We start from the raw sequence: 9817 nt of genomic DNA, 5'->3' as shown, positions 1-9817 counted from the left end.
TCACCCCTAATACTGAAGTCAAGTCCGAGTGTTTCAGCAGCCTCCTCCGCTGCTTTGTACAGAAATGCTCCTTTGCCCACTTCCTCGTGATTCCTGACCATTATAAGAAGAGGGTCTCTTCCATTTGCAACTCTATGTGCTGTACCCAGAATAATCCTGTTGTGAAGACATTTAAGACTCGATATTCCGCGACCCCCTTGACGGCGTGAGATGTACAGTCGCGGAAAGGAAGACTTAAGATGCATGCTTTTGTTCATATGCTTAACCTTTCTTGTCCCGATATCAAGAGATCTGAGCTCGTTCTTCGTCCATGAAACTACTCCAAATGAATAGAGTAGTACCGGGACGGCAAGGATGTTCGTTGCAGATACTTTGTTCCTCGCTGACAGTTCGAAAGAAGAAATCTGTCGGATGAGACGTTTGTATCTGCTTCGGAGAGTATCCTTTATAGATGTCACATCCTGAATGCGGCTCTGTGGCACGCCCAGGTATGTATAAGTCTCCCCAGCGCAAAGGTGTCGTATGGCGCTTCTATCAACGAGCTTAGGATCTTCTGGGATGCCATTAAGTTTTCCTCGCTTCAAATAAACCTTGGCGCATTTGTCTAACCCAAATTCCATTCCAATTTCCTTAGTATATCGTTCGACAATCCCCAGAACTAGATGCAGTTGCTCATTTCTTTCACGTAAATTATTTGTTTGTTTATTTGACACTCAAAAATATTCGATTCATATTTATTTATTTCAATATGAAACTCAACGTTCTCGAAACGATTAAAAAAAATTTATATTTATAAAAAAGTACATTTTTTCAAATGCTCATGCTGCAATATTAAACAAAGATATGAAAATTTATATGGAAGATAGAATGTGGGCCTTTTCTTCAACTTACGAATAAAGTATACTGAAATCCACTTTAAATATTTTCTTCATAAAAAAAAAATGAAAAATTTATAAACGAATAGATTTTATCATTTTGGACCTAAATTTTTCCAGATCAAGAAAAACGTTTATTCGACTCTTCAAAATAAAAAAATAAAATAAAAAAACTGGTCTCGATTTGTTTTTAGATATTTGATATATACTATTAAATAAATAATTAAAGAAGGATTTAGTATAATTTATTCGAAAGTTCAGGGAAATTCCCACGTTTTATCTTCTGCATGAATTTATTTTAATTGTAATATTAAACAAAGATATGAAAATATCTTTTTTTAATATTGCAGTGGCAAATATTGTGTGGAATTCCCCATACACACATTATATATATATATATATATATATATATATTGCGCGCGCATGTGCGTGTGTGTGTGAAGTTTTATATATAATATTCATTTATTTTATTATTCCCAAATATTCCCACATATTCAAAAGTATACCTAAATATTCAAAAATATTCTGAAATAATATATTCCCCGATTCTTTAATACCCGTTCAACCTTTTTTAAAAACTTGATATCGAAAATGGCGACATTTTCGAGCTATTATTTATTTGATATATTATTTAAAAACCTGAAAATTCTTATATATTTAAAGACTTATTTATTTTTGACATCCTTTTTGACATGCTTTTCGACGTCACTTTTGACGTCATTTACCTTTTATATCTTTAGTAATATTACTCTAACTCGATCTAACAATAACAAAAGTTAAACAAAATAATTGACATTACTTAGGATTAATTTAATTAGGTAATAAAAAATAATTTTATTAATTGATTTATTTAAAATAATGATATGAAAAAATAAGTATTTTAAATAATTAATACAAAAAACTAATCAACTGAATAATTAATCTAAAAAAAAACAATTATCAAATAAGGTGAAGGTCGGTAAATGAAGTACTTTTTTCTTCAAATTTATGCAACAGATGACGAAAATAGTATGCATATTACAGGTTGATGAAGTGAACTGCTGAAGAGAACTTTGTTAGAAATATCATTAAAAATACTGAGAATTCTTCAGAAACAAAAATAAACATGAAAATTATTAGAGACTTATAGCAATTTAAGAGTTGTACTGTTCTATGCACCAAAGCTGCTGGTCTAGGTATGCAGGGTACATTTTTTTTAAAGAAACTTGCTTAGGAACTGAAATATCAAATACCCGCTGGTTTCTTAAAAGTTCTCGTCATGCTAATAATTAATACTCGTAGTACAGGTATTTAAAGTAAATCTTGCACGCGCAAGTTTGGTTAGGAACTGAAATTTAAGATACCAGCATGAATTGAAAAAAGGACTTATCGTACTTAAAATATAATCCTGGCAGTTCAAGTATTAAAAATACTCCTTCATTCAGGAAATCTACGCTCTAGATATGAACCACTTAAAAATGCATTGATTGAAATAGTAGTTAGACATTTCACTGATTAATCAGTGATTTCGGACTTATTCACTAATCAGTTCAGTAACACCAAAGTAAATAATGTGAAGCATAACTTTTAAATTTGTAATTTAAGCGTTATTGTTACTTTTTTACTTAAGTAGCAAAAAGAATTTCTTATTGTCAGTTAAAATCATCGGAACTTTTCATCTTTTTTAATATTTGATCATATTTATGGGTTTTAAGTTTTTACTATGATTCTTCGATTGAGTGTACTAAAATATTATTTTATTATGCTTGCTAAATTGACATGGTGCAGTGCTGCCAACCCACAAAAGTGGTTATTTTACTGAATCAATAAGAAACCTTTCACTGAATGTCAGGGACCCATTTTTAGCTATTTGAATCATTGAAATCTCACTGATTCAGATTCAGAGAGTAGTTAGTAACTGAAATTTATGATACCCAGATGACTTTGAAAAGGAATCGTCGGAATAAAAATTCATGCTGGTAGTAAAAGTATTAAAAATACATCATCCTTGAAGAAATTTAGTTAGAATCTAAAATTGAAGATACCTTAGTGATTTTATAAAGGACTTGTACAAACAATTAATTTCGGTAGTCCAGGTATTAAAAATATATCTTCCCCGAGAAAGTTTGGTTAAAAATGGAAATTTTAAATACCTAAAAAAAATACACCTTACCAGTGGCGCCAAACCTATTTGAAACAGGTCGGGCGGATCTACTTCCAGGAACCCCCCCCCCCCCCTCTATTTGAGAAAAAAAAGAATGTGATGAGCAAAAAAAAACAAGAGCGTGAAAACAAATTTATTTCCTCAGGCACTTATATAACAAATAAATTCTTGAAATACGTGAATAGCACGCCAAAATTTCAAACATCATATTAAAGGACTTTCTTCTAACTTAATTTAAACATAAATAATTGATAATAATTTTTATATACTATAAGGAATCAGCAATTTCAATAGAAAAAGGTGTAAGAGATCAAATTCATTTGCAAATAATTTAAAATTAAAACTCTAATATACTATTTCGCATAGATATTAAACACTTGAATTGTTAGAACTTGAATGATTTATTTTATCAGTTATTCAAAAATGACTTAAGGTTCTACTCAGCGACACTAACCCCGAGGAGTATAAACTTCTACTGAGGGGGAAAAGAATTCCTACAGTGGTGGGACGATGGATCGATAATATCTTAAATATTACTTAATTAACCCTCTGATCTACACCATTTTTCGTCGCACACGTCAGAGCGGCCAGATCGAGCCTGAAATTTACCCCCACCATATCTGCCGTTTGGGAGCCGTGAAACAGTAGGTGCAGAACACTGCGCGTTCGTGTATAAGCCGAAAATGCACGATTCGAATTTGGTTTTCTGCTGTACGATGATTGCCGATCTGAAAGCTTCGGAAGAATTCGGTGGTCTTCTATTTTTATCTCGATCCCCGTTTGAAAGCAATGGAAGAAATTGGCGAAGTGATTCTTCATTTCATGCATGAGTCGATTTTGAGGTTATGTTTTTTAGGTATATAGTATAAATATTATTACTATTGATTTCAAATCGTAGATTAAAAATTATTTATGTCTTACGGTCCAATCGTTTTATAACGATTGGACCGTAAGACATAAATAATTTGAAATCAATAAATATCAACGGTCGAAGAAAGGACTGATTTGTTTTATCAAATCACTTTACAATATTATTACTATTATATGTGTATATATATATATATTATTAATGTTAATATTATAATTATAAAATATAACATTAACTTTAATGAATAGTCGTTTAACTTTTAATAGAAATAGTTAAACTTTTAACTAAAACAATTAGTCTTCTGCAAAAAAAATGGTTAAGTTTTTTTGAACAAAATATTTAAATATTCAAAAAAAAGTTACATTTTTATCCAAAAGGCTGAATTGTATGCGAAAAAAGGCATTTTTAATAAAATGCATGAACTTTGAACAAAAGACATTTATTTTCCACCAAGTCTACTTTTATATACAAAAATTAATGTTTAATCATAGTTAAATTTTCGACAAAAAAGATTAATTTTCTTGTAGCTAAAATAAATTAATTTTCAAACAAAAACAACAAACAAAATTCTACAAAATAGTTACATTTTTAGAAAAGAAATTTTTTCAACTCAATTGATGAATCATCAACCGAAAAAAACTAAATTTTAAACAAAGCAGTTCCAATTTCAACTAGAAAAATTGAAAATAATATTTAAAATTCTTAGAAATTGCTTGAAAATATTGAAATTAATTGAAAATTCCTTGAAATGTTTTAAAAGATCCTAAAATATTCAAAATTCTTTTAATTCTCTTGAAATTTTTCAAAACTCCTGAAAATTCCTTCCAATATTAAAAATACCTTAAAATATTTTAAATCCTTTAAAATTTCATACTAAATTATTGAAATCAATTGAAAATTCCTTAGAATCTAGTAAAATATCCTAAGATGTATTAAATACTTTAAAATCTCATATTAAATTACTGTAATCAATTAAAAATTCCTTGGAACCTTTCAAAATACTCTCAAATATTTAGAAATCTTCGAAATCTTTTGAAAAATCTTGACATCTTTTAAATACTTTTAACTTACTTTTTTTAAATTCTTGGAAATTCCTTAAAAATAGAAAAATAGGATGAAAATTCCTTGACACGTTTTAAAACATCCTCAAATATTTCAAATCCTTTAAAATCTCATATTAAATTACTTTAATCAATTAAAAATTCTTTGGTATCTTTTTAAATTAGTTAGAATTCTTGGAATTACCTTGAAATTATAAAAATAAATAAAAAATTACTTCACATCTTTTAAAACAGTCACAAATATTTAAAATCTTTTGAAATTTCTGGAAAGTATTTAAAGCTCTTGAAAATTGCTTAAAAAATTTTTAATTCCATGAAATATTTAAAATCCTTAAAAATATCATATTACATTACTGTAATCAAAGAGAATTCCTGATGATCTTAAAAATTCTCTTTAATATAGGTTTAACCTATACTAACCTAACAAAACTTGACCTAACATAACCTAGCCCAATGAAATTCAACCGCACGTGTAGCTATGTAAGCGTACTGTTCTCAGTATTAAATGTGTGCTATATTTAATAGGTTAACTTGATCTTAACCTACAAATGAACAAAAAAGAACACGTTATAGCAGGCAGAAAATAGACTGCAGTAGGTCTATAAATCAATTTAATTACGATAAAAAGCAAGATAAAATGTAAACACGAAAGATAGTATAAATATATCCCTTAAGTTTAAGAAAAGCAGAGAGAGAAAAATTTAGAATAAAACTCTTATTCATTTGCATTTTTAAGTTACAGTTCTACATTTTAATTAATACAAACATTGTCAGGTTAATTGAAATGGGGTCAATTCTACTTGCAGTTCTAAGTTTCTTCAAATGAGTAATGTGCGTCTAAATTTTGAACCACCTGTAGTACAATGAAATTAATTTTATTGTGTTACAACGGGAACATTTAAGTTAAGTTGTGTTGCGTTAAGCAAAATTTCGTTAGGTTCTGTTAAGTTAGATTCATTTGTAGGTTAAGATCGAGTTAACCTATTAAATATAGCACACATTTAAGACTGAGAACCGTACGCTTACATAGCTACGCGTGTGGTTGAATTTCATTCGGCTAGGTTAAGTTAGGTCGGGTTTTGTTAGGTTAGGATAGGTTAAACTTCTATGTAGGTTAAGCCGAAGATGAATGAAACGGTACCGCAAACACAACGGGACAACACAATGAGTTTAATTGTGTAGCGTAAAGTTAAGTTAGGTTAGGTTAGGTTAGGTCCGGTTTTTTTAAGTTAGGATAGGTTTGACCCCTTTGCAGGTTAAGCCCAAATTGATTCAAGCGGTACCGCAAACACAACGAGACAACACAATCAGTTTAATTGTGTTTCGTGAGGTTAGGTTAGGTTAGGCTAGGTTAGATTTGTTTCTAGGTTAGGTTCGAGTTGACCCATTCGTTCTAGCACACGTTTGCTATTGGGAAAATATGCTTCCAGAGCTTTACGTGTAGTTCAATAAATTTCTGTTCATTCAGGTTAGGTGAGGTCAGGTTCTGTTGGGTAAAGTTATGTTACATAAGTTGATATCAGGCAAGGGTTGATCTTTCACAGTTGTCGACATGTTTTTTAAGAGAAAATTTGCATCACTGGCATTATTTTGAAATTTATTTGCCTCAGTGCATGATTTTTCGTCATTTTTGGAGGTTACGGCTCAACCATGACGTGATGGGTGATTTTTGATACCGAATTTGAATTCAGCGCCCCAAAATCCATAGAAATACGTGTGTCTCGTTACCAGATCCACATACTTTTTTGTGTGGCTGTGTAATCTTTAGAAGTCCAATGAAAAATGGGCTATACCACGAAATTACTCTTTCTTCAAGGGCTACAAGTTAGTGATAGAACCAACACAGTGGGTCTCTTAGTTTAGCTAATACCCTGTTTTCTCATATTACGAGAATATCTCATATTCCATTACTCTCCTCTACTTTCTTCAATTTTTCTGATTGAAAGTAGACTTGGTAGAAAATAAATTTCTTTTGTGCAAAGTTCATGTATTTTGTTAGAAATTCCTTTTTTCGTCTACAATTCAGCCTTTGGGATAAATATTTAACTTTTTGTTTAAAACAAATTTAACAAATTTTTTTTCAATTGATGTATTTTATTCAAATTTTTGTTCAGAAAACTAATTGTTTTAGTCAAATTTTACCTATTTCTATTAAAATTTAGTCAACTATTAATTGAAATTAATGTTGTATTTTATAATAATAATAATATTATTATTATTAATTTATTATTAATTATTAATAATATTAATAATATATATAATAATAATATTCATACTATATACACCTGAAAAACATTACCTCAAAATCGACTCATGCATGAAATGAAGAATCACTTCGCCAATTTCTTCCATTGCTTTCAAATGGGGATCGAGATATAAACTGAAGACCACAGAAGTCTTCCAAAGCTTTCAGATCGGCAATCATCGTACAGCAGAAAACCAAAGTCGAATCGTGCATTTTCGGCTTATACACGAACTCATAGTGGTAATCATGCACCTTCTGTTTTGCGGCTCCCAAGCGGTAGGTATGGTGGGGGTAAATTTCGGGCTCGATCTGGCAGCTCTGGCACACGTTGAGGTACAGCCGTGGCACCAGTGACCCGGAAAATTTAATTATATTTAAAGATGGTTCAAGTTTGTTGTTTTTATATTATATATAGTGATATGATATCCCTAGAATCTCCACTAATGGACTATCTAAGTTATGACACAATATGTTTACCCTGGAAGAAGTTATTAGGAACAGAAAACAAGAAGACGCGTAAAATGACATTTTTGTGGTTTTTTACGACACTTCTTCCATTTTTTAAGCTATTGAAAAAACTTGATGTGTTTCTTGATCTGAAGGCTTCGCTCTACAAGACTACATACACGGTTTTTATGAGCTTTCCAAAAAGTATATTTATTTTAGAGTATAAATGTGCACTTTGACGAAAATGTCAAAAGCTATATTTTTAAGTGATATTTCTCTTAGGTGTTGAGTTTTGGATCAAACTAATTTTTGGAACAGTCAGCACAGATAGCAAAGCGGTGCTCAGGGTACTATTCTGGTAATTCTGGAAAACATTCTGTAAAACTGAAATCACCATTTAACATGATGTGTAATTGATTTTTATATAATTTTTGGGCCAATAAACTAATTTTCGTCAAAATTTCCCTTTGTACTTTTTGAACTTCCACCCTTCAGTATTATCAGGAATCTCCAGAATATGCAGAAATTGTCAGAACTTCTGACTATTTCTGACTTTTCTCGACTTTATTTTTTATTAGGATTCAAAAATTAATACTTCTTACTTCCTCTTGATTAAGATGACACTCAACGCCCTTCGGATGCTCTTTCCATATTCGCTGCCATATTGTCAGTATCTGTCAGAATTCGGGTTAAATTCTGACTCTGTACCTGATTTTCCAATGCAGCTACTTTCAATATCCATATAGAGGCAGAACATCATAATCACGCAAGAGTCTTACCTGTTTCACAGCGACTTCCCGCCAAAATTTTATACGAATTTTTTTTCTCACTAAAACTCCTTTATTTCGCCGCGAAAGCCCAAGCAGCAAAGAAATATATTAGAAGCATTCTTTTTTGTACTTTAAAAAATTTAAAGATACTTACGAAATGGTACTCTTATATGTAATATTGGCGAACCCGTTGATAAATATAAATTTAATCGAGCAAATTATGGATTTGTGCACGTTCTGTTTTATTTCACTTTCTTTACTTAATTAGTTTTCCTTATTTTTTGTGCATTTTCAGTTAATTTATTTACACAATATATTTCCCAATTTTCAGGAGGTTTAAAAAATGTCTCGTCGTACTAACGATTGATCCTGGTATTCCAGATAGCAAAAATACATCTTTCCCGTGTAAGTTTGGTTGAGAATTGAAATATAATATACCCGCATGCTTTTAAACAGGCCTTGTACTAAAAATTAATCCTGGTGTCCCATATTAAAAAATATTTCTTCCCTGAGGTAATTTAGTTAGGAACTGAAATTTAAGATACCCGAATGATTTCAAAAAGACTCGACATACTAAAAATAATTCGTGGTATTCCAGGTATTAAAAATTCATCTCCCTAGAAGAAATTTAATTAGTATTTGAAATTTAAGACACACGGATGATTTTAAAAAGTTCTGTGCGTACTGAAAATTAATCCTGATAGTACAAGTATTAAAAATGCATCTTCTACGAAGAAATTTAGTTAGAAACTGAAATTGAAGATACTCTAGGGATTTCATAAAGGGCTCGCACTAAACATTAATTCCAGTAGTCCAGATATTAAAAACACATCTACCCCGCAGAATTTTGGTTGAGAATTGAAATTTAAACTACCTGGATGATCTTAAAAAGAATTAAAAGGTTTTACTGAAATCGGAGATTCCACAGAGTTCTCGAAACATAAGTTTTTTTCTAGACTTAACGGAAAAATTTCGCGCGAAATTTGAAAATGCAACCGAACGATGTGTGTGTCTCCAGCGCTGAAATTTGATTGCAACCCATCGTCGTCTTTAATGTCCATCATTGTTTTGAAGTAACATTCCATCACTGAAGTTCTTTGAAGAGCGAGGTTTTTAACAATGCTGAATGCATGCGAAATTTGAAAATCAACCCATCGTTGAAGGAAGTTTACAACCCATCGCTGTTATAAAATTCCATCCTTGGAGTTCGTCAGAGGTATACTTATAGAAATGCGGAAAGCGCGCGAAAATTGAAATCTCTTATCCAGAACTTAAAACCAATTACAGTACACCGAGCTGTGTACTTCTACGATACTACTGGATGCACATTAGACTTGTAAATGTCCAGTAGGTTTCTTGTGACACATATGGATGCGCAGTATAGTTTGGTTGCGCATAAAGCTGCTCA

The sequence above is a fragment of the Belonocnema kinseyi genome, chromosome 10 (genome assembly GCF_010883055.1).
Source record: "Belonocnema kinseyi isolate 2016_QV_RU_SX_M_011 chromosome 10, B_treatae_v1, whole genome shotgun sequence".
NCBI lineage: Eukaryota > Metazoa > Arthropoda > Insecta > Hymenoptera > Cynipidae > Belonocnema > Belonocnema kinseyi.
Note: the sequence above shows the minus strand (reverse complement) of the source record.